The 15,577-nt window shown below is 36.7% G+C and overlaps 1 protein-coding gene across 3 annotated transcripts in view; it reads right to left on the bottom strand.

Moving 5' to 3' along the window:
• TENM1 (teneurin transmembrane protein 1) overlaps positions 1–15,577 on the bottom strand; it is a 794,498-nt gene that overhangs the window by 754,467 nt on the left and 24,454 nt on the right. The window contains exon 3 of one of the 3 annotated variants that reach the window (XM_077888554.1): positions 13,518–13,634. The exons of the other annotated variants lie outside the window; for them this stretch is intronic. The gene's annotated coding sequence lies outside the window, so the exon portion shown is untranslated. The remainder of the gene's footprint in view (positions 1–13,517; positions 13,635–15,577) is intronic. 3 annotated transcript variants of the gene reach the window in all.

Below are 15,577 nucleotides of genomic sequence, written 5' to 3'. Positions count from 1 at the left end.
TCTATGCACACAAGTCTTTCCTTCAGTCCGTTTTGTTTTGTTTGCTCTCTCTATTCTCTCTGTGGGCAACTGCATCCATTGTCACACTTTCAATTAACACTTAAATTCTGAATAAACTGATGATTCCCATATCTGCATCTCCAGCTCCACTCTCTTATGTAAGCCCCAATCTCACAATCCCAACAATCAGTTGACTATCATCACCCTGGGCACCTCAAAGATAATATATCCAGAATGGAATACCTTTCCCCATCATGAACCTACTCTACCTCCTGAATGCCCAATTTCACTTCACAGTACCCATATACTTCCAGTTGCTCTAAATTGTAACTTTGGAATCATTCTGATCTTCCTTCTCACTCTTAACATTCCATCTCCCCAGAGTTACCGAAGTTTGAAAATTCAACTGTCATAATGTCTCTACCATACATCGGTCTCTTAATACCCCCACTGCCACTACTTTAATTGAGACTACCAATTTCCTAGGCTATGCCATTGGCCTCTTAAATGGTATCCCTGCCTCTAGTCTCTCTGGATGTTGTATTACTGATACAGCTATAAAGTGGAAGCTGGAAAGAAATTGATAGTGGCAGTATGTGGTTGCTGAGCAAGAACTGCCACAGAAAAGTGCTTCTTTTCTCAAAGAAGCTTTATATTGCCCTACATTCCCTAGGGTGGGTGCCATTAGCCAGTGAGTAACCCTTGCCACAGGTTGTCACAAACAGGTGACTTACTTGGCATTGACAATGCCATCATAATAGCTATCTAGAAAGCATCAGTAGCTAATGTTCTAGATATACTGATATAGCTATTATATTTTAGGTTGGCTATGAGAAGCAAAAATAAAGATGCCCCAGGATATCATTAAGGATAGTGCAGTTGGTGTTCCTTCAGAAAAAGTTAAGTTTGAAATGACATACAGATATGAGAAAATAAGTATTTAAAAAAATATTCATGACCTCTGCTTAATGTTTAGCCTGGTGCCAACCCTTTGGAATATGGTTTTGACAAATGATTTCCCTCTCTTCAGAAAAGCCTATTTCCTGACAATAGCATATTCTTCATTGTGGATTAAATATTATATATAAAAGAAAGTGCCTTTTGGTCCCTTTTTTTCTTCTCCATGCTCCATTCTGTAAATTTTAATTTACAAGTTAGTAAATTCTAAACCACTGAAAATAATTTAATAAGTACGCCATATGGGTTCTTGTCACTTCTTTGCTCAAGGATTTATTTTGCTATGGGTGATAACTTAAGTCTGTTTCCTAACACCTAGTAGTTCTAACATATCTTACTTAGTACTGCCTGCCAATATCTACGCAACTCTTAAAAGCCTATATCGACACAACACTGAAACTTCCAGCTGAAAAGCCAAATTTTTAGGTAATCTACAAGCTGGTTTGCCTGTAAGCTATGAAACAACAAGCTTAAGTGACTTTTTTCTGAGTGTAATTAACACATAGTGCCTCTATAATAATGAGCTGATTTGGAAAGAAACAACTGACTTCAATCAAACTGGTGGTTTTCACAATATTTCCAAGTCAGTTAATTTCAAAACAACTAGTTCTTGGACTCATTTCACTCATGTATATACACAAAGCCTGAAAACTGGCCATTTATTTAAGTAATGTATAGACACAGCTTACCGTGATACCTTTCTAAATGACAAACCCTTACCTCTCAAGCCACTTTCTATCCATCCCATAATACCATTTTATCATGTCACACCCCTGCTTAAAATCCTCAGATAATTTTGTCTTTCCTATGAAATAAAGGCTGAGCCTTTGATATGTCATTCTGCCAAAATGGAATATTTTCACTCCTCAGTCTCTCCAGATTGTAGATTTTCCTCGGTTCCTCTACAAAAGCATCCATAAGTACTACAGTCTGTACTGAGTTTCTCTTCTTTCAATTTGTATTGCACTTAAAATCTAAAGAACATAAAGTGAACACTTGAGATGTCAAATTATTGCTTTGTACCTGGCAGAGTACCTAACAGAATACCTAGCACATAGTAGACACTCCATAACACTTGTAAACCTGCCTCACTGACTTCTTCCGTTGGGCTAAGAATGCACCTAAGGTGTGATAACAACCTTTCAAATTATACTTCACCAAGTAAATAAGAGGGAAAAGCTCCTTTCCTGCATGCCTCTAATTCTTCACTAAATCAATGTTAATTTATGTAAGTATACCATAGTTGTAAGCACTGTTCTGTCATTGAAGATGTAACAGAGTGGAGTCAGCCTGCATTGGGCCTAAGTATAGAAAGTTTGTGGAAAGGGAGTATGGCTTACTTCCAACACCAACCACCTTCTCCATTCAACTTCTACCAAAAAGGTATTCATGACTGAATATCATGTTTATGACCAGAAAACAAACTTGATTCAGTAGGACAAGGGTTGCTAAAGCCAGCATAAAAAGCTGTTAGTGACACAAATGACATTGAGTGTCTGCCATTACAGATTAGTTTACAGTGAGAAAGTGATTCTCATTCACATTATCTAGGCCATCAAAAGAAACCTTCTATATTAATTTGCATAACCTCTAGTTAATGAAATTATACCAATTCTTAACACCATTATGAGGATGGAAGAGACACAGGAGGAGAGGGCGGGAAACAACAGGATGGAGAAGGATTGGTTTTGCATATTAAGCAGAAATGTGGAGGAAGTTGGATTTTTGCCATATTCTCTGGCTCTATTAATAGCCAATATATCCATGGCTCAAAACAAAATCATTAGACACTAACATAGAGAAATGTGAACGTAGATCTAAGGCATTCTTTCATTTATAAGCTGTCCTCTCCATAGGAAGCCTAAACTTAACTTTACTACCACTCCATGAAATAAAGAGTAGAAAAAGAAAAATTTGGGCACCCGCATCATAAAGGCACACAATGACAGGTAACGGTCCTTCATGTGGTGATACTTCTATGGATACAGGCAGGGAGAAGAGAAACAGAGATATTTTTAATGATAGCAGGAAGACAAAAGCTGAACTGCTTTTCTGTTCAACTTTTGAAAGACTGGCACCACTAGGCCCACAATTCAGGAAATGCACTATACTAACTCCTAACCTGGCTTCAACAGAGAGAACTCAGGTAGTGAAAATCACATAGACATTTCTTTTGGAAAACATTTTGTCTGCTCCTTGTATGCCATATATTTTATAACTGCCATAAACTAATAAAGTAATTACATTTTTAAACCATTATGGTAAGCCTGAGTTACTTTTCTGGGTGCTTCAGGAGCCATAATTCTTGCCATTAGAGGAAAAAATAATTTTAGTAAAGAATAACTCAAATGATTTGGTACTGATGGCACTCGAGTTTTGCACATGTGATATATATTGAGATAGAGCATGTTTCAAAAATGCAAATGCATGCATAATAACATTGCAGGCCGAACAAATCAGTATCTATTCCTCACTTTATACGTTACTTATTAGGGAGTAGAATCTAATAACATATAATGTCTTGTGTAAAAAAGATATCGTTAGGGATCTCTGAAAAACCTGGACCTTTCCAGTTACACCTGATAACTGTAAAACATCATAACCTCATTGGAAAATAGCATTTAAGTTCAAATGAAATGATGTTACTTTAAGAATGCCCATATTCACATGAGAGATTGGATGTCATGTACATAAGTTTTACAATATGATGAATTTAAATAGCAGTGTCAACCAAGTTACCAACATTTGCTATTATTATTAATAACTACTCTGTCCACTGCACTTGGTTTTCTTTAAAGTATTTTTTGTGTACACTATCTTGATTTTTCACCACTATAGCCTTGGGAAATAAACTAGAAAACCAAGACCTAGAGAGGTAATGCAACTTTCTCAATGTCACACAGCTAGTTAGTAATAGTCAGCAATTAAAATTCAAGGACCCAAATTATTAGTCTAATACAGTGTAAAAATGAAAGGCCCATTATGTTTATGCTACCACTGACATACTAGACATACTAGAAAACTGACATACTAGAAAACTTTACATTTAAATCTTAAGAGATTTTTGGAGAAACACACTACCCAAAATGGTTGGATGTGAGGTTATCTTTAATGTGTCTGTGAAATGAGATACAAATAATTGAAGACAGATAAAAGTGCATATTAGGTAGTATTTAAATGACCATGGAATCCTGAATTCCATTTTGCTATAATCAAATCTCCATAACCAGTTTTGTTTGAGGCTGTTAGCTTCAGTTAGATATGACACTGTTGTTTAATCTTCAAGCTTCACCTGCAGAAAACAAACAAATGTTGCAATGGAATCCTGAGAAGCCCTTTGCAATTAACTTGTGAGACACCTATATGAAGCAAATGCCCATTCTTCTTAGGATTTACTGTGCAACATGCTCTCCCATTGACAGGATGTGACAGCTTTAGGTAACCAAGCAGTATCTCTAGGATACTATGTGAAGCCTGAATGTAGGCAGTAAGTATACAAATGAAAAACTGACTAAACCTTTGGCTTAAAGTAGCCTGAATAGTAGTAAGAACACAAAATCTGGGACAAAACTGGGTGAACTGCAAAAATCCCAAAGTGAATTTGAACAAGCAGACAGCAGCGTCCTGAAATTTATTATTGTAACTATCAGTTGTACAATAGCCTATATGAAATGGTGATTTTATTCTCATTCCCAACGGGCCAATGCTCACATCATTACAGTCATTGTGAAATGGTAAGCTTGTTTGCACCCTCAGTACAACCTATTCCTAGGAAGTGGTCCCTCTAGGTGAGTCCAAGGGCACTTTTCAGGGACAATGACTTTGATTTTCATAAATTCTTGAGTATAAATACTCTGACTCCATAAAGAACTCCAGGCTTATGATTTGGGGCTTAAAAATGAACAAGGCAAAAAAAAAAAGTGTTCACTGAACACAGAATAAGAAGGGAAATCTTACAATCTTATTGGAGAAGCTGGACACTTTGGTTTTCTATACTTTTTTTTTTTCTCCATCCTACTTCATTACTCTTAAATCATAAATATCATATAGAAAACCCTGGATTCGGAGTGACAGGACTTAGGTTTTAGCCTTTGTTTTCCACTATCCTGCCTATCTAATTCTGGATAAGGAATTCCTCCGTCAAGTGGGAGTGGCACTTTGCTGTGTGTATGTGACAGGGCTGGTGTTCAGATCCAATAAAGTAATAAATAGAAAAAGATTCAAATAAACTCTAAGTAATATGTTGAATGCAATGACTGATATGAGAAGCTTCCCTGCTCATCAGGTGTATATTACCTGAATTGACTCAATTGTGAGATCTCCAACCCTGGACTTGATCATTACAGTTTTCCACCCCAATGTGTGTGTCTGTGTGTCTGTATTACATGTCCACAGCAAGATATAAGGAACCCATGCCTATAAGTAAATATATTTATTATCATCTATTTCTTTAGTATCTTTCATTCAGATAAGTATATCTAACAGAATTCTGGAATCTTCTGGAATTAAACATTGTGTGTCTTCAAGAATAACCTCAGGCATTTGTATTTACTTCAGTCTCAGAGCTTAACACAAGGCCTGGTACATGGTAAGTGCATAGTAAACTTTTGCTGAATAATGAGCTACTGCTAAGCAGGAATCACTTTTTTCTTCTGTCCCCTCAGTCCCTGTGCATACTTTCAACTTAGACTGTTGTCTGTACCAAGGTATTTTTACCGTTAATGCTTATATTTAGTGTTTGCTGTATGTGGCCAACACACCATAGGGTAACACCCAGTAAGTCACACCCTTATGTAATTCCCTCTCCCAATCTACCACTTGCTTCTAATCAATAGGGTATAAAAAAGGCAAAGGGATTTTTTGGTATAATTAGGGCCTCTAAATTCATTGGCCTTAGCTTAATAAAAAGAGAGATTATCTTGGGTGGGTCTGATATAGTCAGGAGGGCCCTTTTGTAAAGAAGCTTAAGGCCACCTCTGAAGTTAGAGGTTTGAAGCAGCAGGGACTCTCCATGGCTGGCTTCGAAGAACCAAACTGCCATAAACTCTACAGCTGCAATGAAATTTATTCTGCCAACAACCTAAGGGAGCTGAAAATAGATCTTTCCCCAGTCTAGTTTCCAGATGAGAACAAACCCAGCCAACACCCTGACACCTTAACTGTAGCCTTGTGAGATTCTAAGCAGAGAAATCTTCTAAGTCTATGCCCAGACTTTTGACTTACAGATATGGAGATAATTGGTATTGTTTTAATCCACTCATTTTGTGATCATTCATTACAGAGACATAGGAAATCAATATATCGTGCATTTGTACAGATCATATTTCTCATCCTAGAGGATAAGCATTTTGAGGGAAGAAGACACATGTTTTGCTTTGCTTCTCTCTAGTGCCTAGTACCCAGCCAAGTACACCACAGATATAGGTGCTGGCTAAAACAAATAGTTTCTATTTGTGAGCACTAGGTATAATACTGTACCTCCTGCTGAAACTGCTTTCTACTGAGGACGTAAAATGGAATATACTGACTTCTGTTTTGTCATGTATTTTTCAGCAGAGTGGCAAAAATTAGACACACATGAATAACAGTGGGAGTTGTGTACCTACTTATCAATGCAAGAAGCTGAAAAATGACCACATTCCTTTTAAAGATGGCAATAATGTAGGATGAAAAAAATAATTCAGAAATCCAATTACAATGAACTGACTAACAAACTGGTTATGGTGGCCACACATGGCTGGTATAAATCAGAATTATTTTTCTCTTTCTTAATTTGCTTCTCAGTCAGGCAATGGCTTTGCTTTTAAAGGAACTGAGAAATAATCTGACCCTTAGATAGTTTTTAATAGATTTAGTTTTATCTCAAAACTAAACACCCTGAGCCCATGCTAATTTGCTTATGTAAAATACAGTTCTTTTAATAGCTAAGCTTCTATTCAAAATCTTAACACTCTCCTTGCCAATCAAAAATCAGTTCCATAAACTCAGCAATATGGAAGAGAAGCCAGAAAAGTCATTTCTTCTTATAGTCCTTTTATTTTCTTTTATTCTCACTCTCTTTTTCTCTCTAGCTAAAATATTGTTTATTCATTATTTTAAAAGGAAACAGTAAATGTGAGAAATAGTCTGGAGAATCCAAGCCTTCATTCCATTTTTATTATAAAAATCTAGCTCTATATTCTCATTTCAGTTGTGAGAAATATCAGACTTCAAGTAGCTTAGTGTTATTGAACAAGATAAAGGGCCATGAAGTGTTATCAGTAACTTGTTCTCAATGCTAAGGTGGTAGCTAGCAGGAAATTCTAAAGCCTCTTAAGTTCAGCAAGGCCTGCCTCCCCTTGTGAAAATGCAAACAGCACTGACAGACCATCCCACAGGGCCTTAAGTGGCTCAAGAACCAACCGACTAAATTGGTCAGATCCTTTTCTGAATAGGCTTTATGTTTTCTGGAGAGTAGACATAAAGGAAGAAGGTAAAAACGTAAATTTCCTGGTTGCCTGAGGGAACAGGAGACAGCCACCATCAAGACTTGAAAAAGTACACAAGAAAGCAAGGTCCACATTTCAAACTTGCTGAAGAAGTTTCCTGTGCCCAAGCCTGAGTGCAATGTAGTGTCAGCTGTCTGTGTTGCTGCCTACTGCTATGTGTTAGTTGTAAGATTTCAGTTTCAGATGCATACTCAGGGTTTTTTCTATTTTAATTAGTCTTAAAACAAATGAAGACAATCTCATCATTCCTAATACACATACAAGAGAAACAAACAGCAAAACAAAACAAAACAAAAAACCCTACTGTCTTGAATATATAGGACAGTTGAAGAAGTTGATTCTGAAAAATTGCTGGCAGAATGGAATATACTTCTATAAGTTCCTCTTGTATACTGTCTCTCCCACCTCATGGCCTTCATTACTTTTAGAAAATATATATATATATATCCTCTAGGGAATTAAATGAACTTGGATGATCAATAATAAACTAGGAAGCTGGCCTGCTACTCCAGTCCTTTCTTCTGAAATGTTTTCCCTAAACATCCTGTAATTTAGCCATACCAGATGGTCCCTCAGATATACCATAGATTGTATGCCTTTATGCTTTTACTTATTTTAATATATCCACCTTAGATTCACTTCCCTACCTTTCCTAACAGCCATGTTCCTAGTCATTTTCTAAAGCCCAAATAAATGTCATCTTTCTGTAGTATATTCCTAGACATAAAACATGAGATACAGTCAGGAGCTTCCTTGTCTCTGGTTCCATATCACTTCATATATACCTCTATTACTGTTCTTATTATATTATATTGTAGGGAGTTTCATTTGTTTCTTTTTGTGTCAATTATACCCCAACTTCTATACTCTGAACCCCTCAAGGGCAAAAATCCTGTCCTATTAATCTTCACACACACCAATCTTCCTCCAACCCATCACAGTGTATATCACAGTACATGACACATAGTGTGCGCTCAATTTATGTTGGCTGGATTGGATTAGAAAATTGATATTAGAGGTCCAGAAAAGAAAGATGACCAAAATAGCTCTTTTCTGCCAAATAGGGACTTGTTTCTCTGAAATGGAATCCCCAGATCTAAAGACCCAGAAAAAAATTTCTTTTTGACTGGGATATTACTTCAGTATAAGGGCTTTAGGGCAATAATTTCACAGGAGGCCTCTATACTCTTTTTTAGCTACCAAATGAATCACACTTTCAAGAAAAGAGGCTCTCTTTGTTCACAGGCCAAATTCTTTCAATCCGGGTGGTAAGCGATTTGCATCTCATCCAAATCAATTAATAATTTTATGTAATTCATAATGTAATAGATTTAATGAAGGAAAGAGGAGAGGCATAAGACACTGTTCCTATATTCAAGACCCTTGATAGTCGTGGAGATCATTTTAATGCACAAAAAAGAGTAGGACTATACAAACATGCAAAGCTCTGCATTCTGACTAAATAAATGCTGTAGGAATTCAAAAAATTGGGCCAGTCATCTTAGAGTCATGCAACTTGGAATATTTCATGGGTCTTAAAGAATGGAAAGAATTTATTAATGCAAAAGGAGTTGAAATAAAGGCTAAGACTTTAAAACATCTCAAAGAATTCTAGAGCAGGCAAGGAAACTGAGAGATGATTCAGCCTTAACTCCTCATTTTATATAAGAAGAAGTGAGCCTATAGATAGAGTAACTGACTTACTCAAGGTTCCACAGAGCTGAGAGAGATTCTTCCTTGCTCCGATGGGCTGGAGTCTCCTACAACCTCGTTTAAATTACACAGAGACAGTTTGTTTCCTTTTTTTGTGGGGGAAGTTGAACTCAGATGCTTACTTCTTTTTTTTGTATATTTTTTTATTGGAGTTTGATTTGCCAACATATAGCATAACACCCAGTGCTCATTCTGTCAAGTGCCCCCCTCAGTGCCCATCACTCAGTCACCCCAGCCAGCCCCCTGCCCACCTCCCCTTCCTTTACCCCTTGTTCGTTTCCCAGAGTTAGGATTCTCTCATGTTCTGTCACCCTCTCTGATATTTCCCACTCATTTTCTCTCCTTTTCCCCTTTATTCTCTTTCACTATTTTTAATATTCCCCAAATGATGAGACCATATAATGTTTGTCCTTCTCTGATTGACTTAACTTCACTCAGCATAATACCCTCTAGTTCTATCCACGTTGAAACAAATGGTGGGTATTTGTCACTTCTAATGGCCGTCCTACGACCCAGCAATTGCACTGCTGGCGATTTACCCCAAAGATACAGATGCAGTGAAACAGCAAGACACCTGCACCCCAATGTTTATAGCAGCAATATCCACAATAGCTAAATGGTGGAAGGAGCCTCAGTGTCCATCGAAAGATGAACGGATAAAGAAGATGTGGTATATGTATACAATGGAATATTACTCAGCCATTAGATGCTTACTTTCTTGCTGAGAAAAATACCCTGCTAAAACATTGTCTAGACCAATTTTTAAAAGAGAAACTGGAAATGTAGACAGGATAGCCATAAAAACTTGAGTAAATCTATTGCATTTAAACAATAACAGAAGACGACTTCTGGGTAGGGGGAGGCATGAAACTAGAATAACATTTCTATTACAGACTTTGTGTGATAAAGTGAGTTACATCATCATGTGCACAGGGAACTGGATTTCCCCAGAAATATGATTGAGCTTGTTTTATGAATGACTTATACTTTTTTTTTTCAAAATTTGCCAATGACTAAAAAAAAATGGCAATGCCCAGCAGAGACTACATTGAGATTGGCCATCTGAAAGAAAGTTTCTTCCTTTTTTACATGCTAATCCCCAACATGCAGAAACAATTTTAATTTATGTCTGGCAGCATCTGAGCTGCAAGAAAGTGAAGCTACCGACATCTGGCTTGATAAACCACATGGCTGTAAGCAAGCTTATAAATTAAATTATTTAAGTATCCCCATTTAATTTTCAACATCTCTAAGGACAGGATGACAGACTGAAATGTGTCAAACGCAAAGAAACCAGCCTAAACTCATCTCAAACATGACACTTAACGTAATTCAATAATCTTCCACATTTTACAAACAGACATGAAAGCACATTTCACCCCATCAATATAATTTGTGGTGCCCATGTAGAATCATGCCATGATATCCCACAAGAAGCATAATTTAGCATGGACATAAATTTTACTTAACGATCCAATTATTGCCTTAAATATAAGGCTATGTGGAAAATCTGAGTATGTTGGGCACAATCCTCTCAGTCTAATATTTTAGAGAGAATGAGACAAGTCATCAGGAGACTTTTGTTCTCCTGTTTTAGGACAACATAGTTATCACCATCATTGCATTTACACATGAATTCATCCAATGCATATCTGGAAATATCTACTACATGCTAGGTACAGAGCTAGGTGCTAGGATCTGGCAGTAAATAAATTCTATCTAGCCTCCATCATCATGGAGCTTACTATCTCCCTCTCACTGGATAAAATGCACTGACTGTCCTCCTAAAGCCCTGGAAGTCATTAATTCAGGATGAATTTAAGTCCTTTTCCTCCTAGTAGCCCCTGAAAGACAGGCATATAACACTGACCCTAATAAAAATATATACACCTGGTTACAAAAGGGATACTACACACATGCAGAAAAAGATGGACTCCGATAATCCAGTTCCTAAAGTGATTTGCTCCATTGCTGCTGGAGGTAGAAGGTAACCTGCTCCTCAATCAATCACAAAGAAAAATATACCAGGTTCCTGCTGTGGGCAAGGAAATACACGAAGCTTTAGAAGGGAATTAATGAGGAAGATATTAAACTGTCTAAATTAGAGGTAAAGCTCATAGCAGTGATAGAGAAGAGAAAGGAGGGAAGTAAAAGACATTATGAAGCACTGATGGGACACGATGACAGATTATACATGGAATTCATAGTACAAAAAGAGGGCAAAGAAAACTCAAGGTTTCAAGCCTGGGTAGCTGGAATAATGATGGTATCCCTGGCAGAAATTGAGAAGGCAGACAGGGGATCCAACCATGGAAAGAAGATGTGCTCACCTTTAGAAATGTGACAAATTTCAGGTATCAGCAGAATATCCAAGGGTATACACATGGCAAGAAGTTGGAGATATGGGACTATGGTGAAAGAAATAGTTTTTAAAATTCATTTATATAAGAAATACCAGTTAAAGTCATAAACATAGATGAAATCCCCAAGAAAGAAAAGGTAGAGGGTGAAAAACAAGTAGTGGATCTTGAGTATATAAACAGTTTGAATATAGAAAACAGAAAATAATCCAGGAAGAAATCTCCAGTTTCTTTTCTCAAGGAAGATTCATAGGAAATGAACAACACTGATATCAGACAAAGAGAAGACAAGTTCTCAGAATGGCGATATGGGCAGGCACAGGATGAGGGGATACCAGAAAATAAGGTTTCTCTGATCTACGTTATCTATCTATCTGTTTTGGATACTGCAAAAATTTTGGAGGGGGGAGGCAGAGGCAGAGGGAGAGGGAGAGAAAGGGAGGGAGGGAGGGAGAAAGGGAACAAAGGGAGAGGGAAAAGCATGGAGCCTGATATGGGGCTTGATCTCACCATCCTGAGATCATGCCCTGAGCTGAAATCAAGAGTTGGGTGCCTAACCAACTGAGCCACCCAGGCGCCCTGGCTACTGCAAACATATCAAGATTATATTTTAGAATATATTTACTAGAATCATTCTTTAGGGGAGTCACATGAGGATCCTTTAGTTGAAGTATTCCACAATAAGAATACTCTCTGTGCAGGTGTCTGAAATTCTGCTGCCAAATCCGAAAGTCCAGTCTAGGATTCACATTGCTTAACTTAGGAATTCCTAAATTGGGGCACCAAAACTATAAAAACAAGTCAGATTAAAAATAAAACAGGATTCTTCTCTTAATGGATTTAGTAACAAATAGAGATATAAAAAAAATAGTAGTCCAAACCTTATTTCAATATTGGCCATGCCACTAACTTACTGACCTTAGACAAATTACTTAACCTCTCTTGTCTTTTTAAACTTTAAAACTGAAGATGATAATAGTAGAGGCTTCATAAAGTTATTGTGGGGATTAAGTGAGATACCAGGTTTAAAATGAACGGAACAGTTCTTGGCATACAGCAATTGTTCATAACTTGCTAGATCTCTATCAAACATACATGCACATGTCAATTAGCAACACATAGAAAAGTCTATATAAGTTTTTTTAAGTAAGCTAAAAACCAAATTGTCTACTATTATTTAAAAGATAAGTATGTCAGTCACATGGGATTCTCTATGCCCTAGACAGAAAAGTGAAAGAACAAGGTAAGAAGTCATTTATAAAGACCTTCAACATTTATAAAATGAAAAACACAAACCCAAGAACGAGAGGAAAAAAATAGAAAATGAAGAAAGCATATTCACCTTCTTTCACCAAATGTCAAGAATGAGTGGGGGGAGAGAGCGAGAGAAGATTCTCATGTGGTTTGGCAAACTGGAAAATTTAAATAGGAAATTATTATTTGAGCAATGGTCTATGCAATCCCCATTCCAATTCCAGTCTTTTCCAAAAGTATTATCATTAAAGAATTGATCTTAAAACACTAGAAATAACTATCAAGGCTACGCAGATATCAAATTTTTCTAGGTCAATTTTATTTCCTTTCATGACAATATGACAAGTCAGAGATGAAGGCAAAATGGTAAAATAATCTATTTTGATTTCAACAAGAAATCTGACGTAAATCCTATGACATTCTTAAAAGCAATGAGGAAAAAAAGGGCTTACACTAGAGTTCAGTAGCCTCATTATACTGGAGAGCTCCAACAAGCCTGGAATAATGCTAAGGAGGGCCAATGGCAAACCTACGAAACTGGTAGTGGAAAAGGAAAACAGGAAAAGATATATAAAGAGGAAATAAGGAGAAAGAAAAAGAAAGAAGGGGGGAAACATCAGTGCTGTGACAGATTTGCCCAGTTAATATTTATAAAGCACTGAGAACAGTGCCTGACACATAAATGCTATATATATTTGCTAAATAAAGAATTCTACGCTCAGCGCAGATGACATGATTCCCTTACCCTTTGTGTAGACATTCACATTCTTGAAAGCAAAAGCCTAAAGCAAATGATTTCTCAAGGTCCTCTGCAGCTCAGTTATTTCGTAGCTCTGTTTCTCATCACTTTTAAGAGATTTCACTAGAGAAAAAAAAAACAACGATGGTACTGCCGATACATCAGAGTCTTATTTTCTACGTCATCTTTTTCCATTTTACCTACAGGTATTGCATAACTGTTTTTTTTTTAATAGACAGCATTCATTTAGTTAATTCCTTAGAATTTGTGGGCATTACTGTCAACATGACGTCCTTTGATAGTAAACACATTAACAACTAGCATTCTTTAAACAGCCTCTTCATTTATAAGGTAGCCCTGTCAGTAAGCTCTACTGTAAATCATTTGGTACACTGAACTCTGTGTTCCCATCAGTAATGAAGTAGGCATTTTTATTCAAATGTAGCAGGATGTTCAGCTCCCAGGATAATGATTAAGCGAAGATCTTCTTTTTTATTCTGCAGACAAAGCAGATACCATACTTACAGTTTAGGCTCTCAGGGACAAAAATCTTAATGGAGGCCAAGATTTCCTCAGACTTTATGGAAATAACCTTTTTAAAGTTTGCATTCTTGTGGTCCCTCTCTGTGGCAATTCTGATTTCTTTTTTCTGGGGTCAGAATGTTCTTGACAGGTCTCCCACTCCCTTGCTACTCTTTAATAGTACCATGATTTCCTCACTTCTCTTCCTAATGAATATTTCATCTGTCTGAAGGAATAATCATCGTGTGTTTACCAAATGACAAAATGACTTACGAAAATGTACTTAACTGGAAATCAGCCTTTCTTAGAATTACCAGTCTTCTTTGAGCTCCTTCCTCTGCCTCCTCAAACTATTGTGAACAGTAAAGTGAATAGTAACTTTGCGCGCTCTCTTGCGATTAAAACTATAAACTTAAAAAAAAACTATAAGCTTGGTGCAAAGTAGTATTCATAGGTGGTGCTCACATCATACAGTATGTAGATGTAAGCTTGGATCAGGGCATGCCCATAAGCGCGTCTTTTATTACATGTTCATACACAGTATACAAAATATTCACGCATCAATCAAGGTGCTTTTGAAAAAGCAGGGTGTAAAATTAAATAAAATTACAATGGCCACTGAAAACTTGTACTGTTTATATTAATTTCTCATTAAAGGTTTACATCAGACACTATGAATTATGCCCACCCATTTAACCAGGTGAGAAATGTTGCACATAAGAGGAGAACAAAATCAGTCATCGATCACACATGTGATAGTCAGCTATGTCAGTTAAAGTGTATCTCTCAAAATTGAAGTTCGCAGGCTCTTATACACATAAATCTGGGATAAAATAGGTAACTGATGTGTTCTTGGAAAACAGCCATTTAAAATCATGTAAGTTGAATAGTTTCATCTGACATTTGTCAGACATCTAGCAAAAATAGGACAATATTTGAAGGTCACCAATTCAACATCTATCCTATAGAAAAGATCCTGGCTACTTCAGATAGTGTACTACATGGCACAGGATTACATTACTGCTTTGTACTTATTTCATAATTTTTGTCATTGTTTATTTTTTTTTCATTTCTATCTTTTTAAAAAAGAATATATAGTCATTCTCAATATACTTTGGAAGTGAGTTAGACTGAAGAAATAGTGATTTCAAATTTATTAAGGTGAAATGGAAGACTGGACTTTGCCTCACCCAAAAGATGCTTTGCTATATTCCCTGTTGAAATAACACCCCTAAAGAAGATCTGCTCAGAGAGATCTTCCAAAAGCCACAAGAGCCATTTCTATTAACTCTGAACCCATTTCCTAAACATCTAACGTGGGACAACTTGTTGGCAAATATGTATGCATTTCAGATTATGGCTTATCTATAAACATTTAGCAAAAGCCTGAGGCTTTGTTCTCAGTTTTATGGTTGTTTTCTGTGTTCTTTTTCCCCTAAGGTAGAGGAATAAGTATCAACTGAGCAATGCTTCCATTTTCCTTAAAAGATCAGAGCTAAATGCTACAAGAAAATGAATGCAATCTACAAGTTAAGATTCATTAT

Source organism: Canis aureus, chromosome X (genome assembly GCF_053574225.1).
Source record: "Canis aureus isolate CA01 chromosome X, VMU_Caureus_v.1.0, whole genome shotgun sequence".
Taxonomy (NCBI): domain Eukaryota; kingdom Metazoa; phylum Chordata; class Mammalia; order Carnivora; family Canidae; genus Canis; species Canis aureus.
Note: the sequence above shows the minus strand (reverse complement) of the source record. Positions and strands in the feature narration are given on the sequence as shown.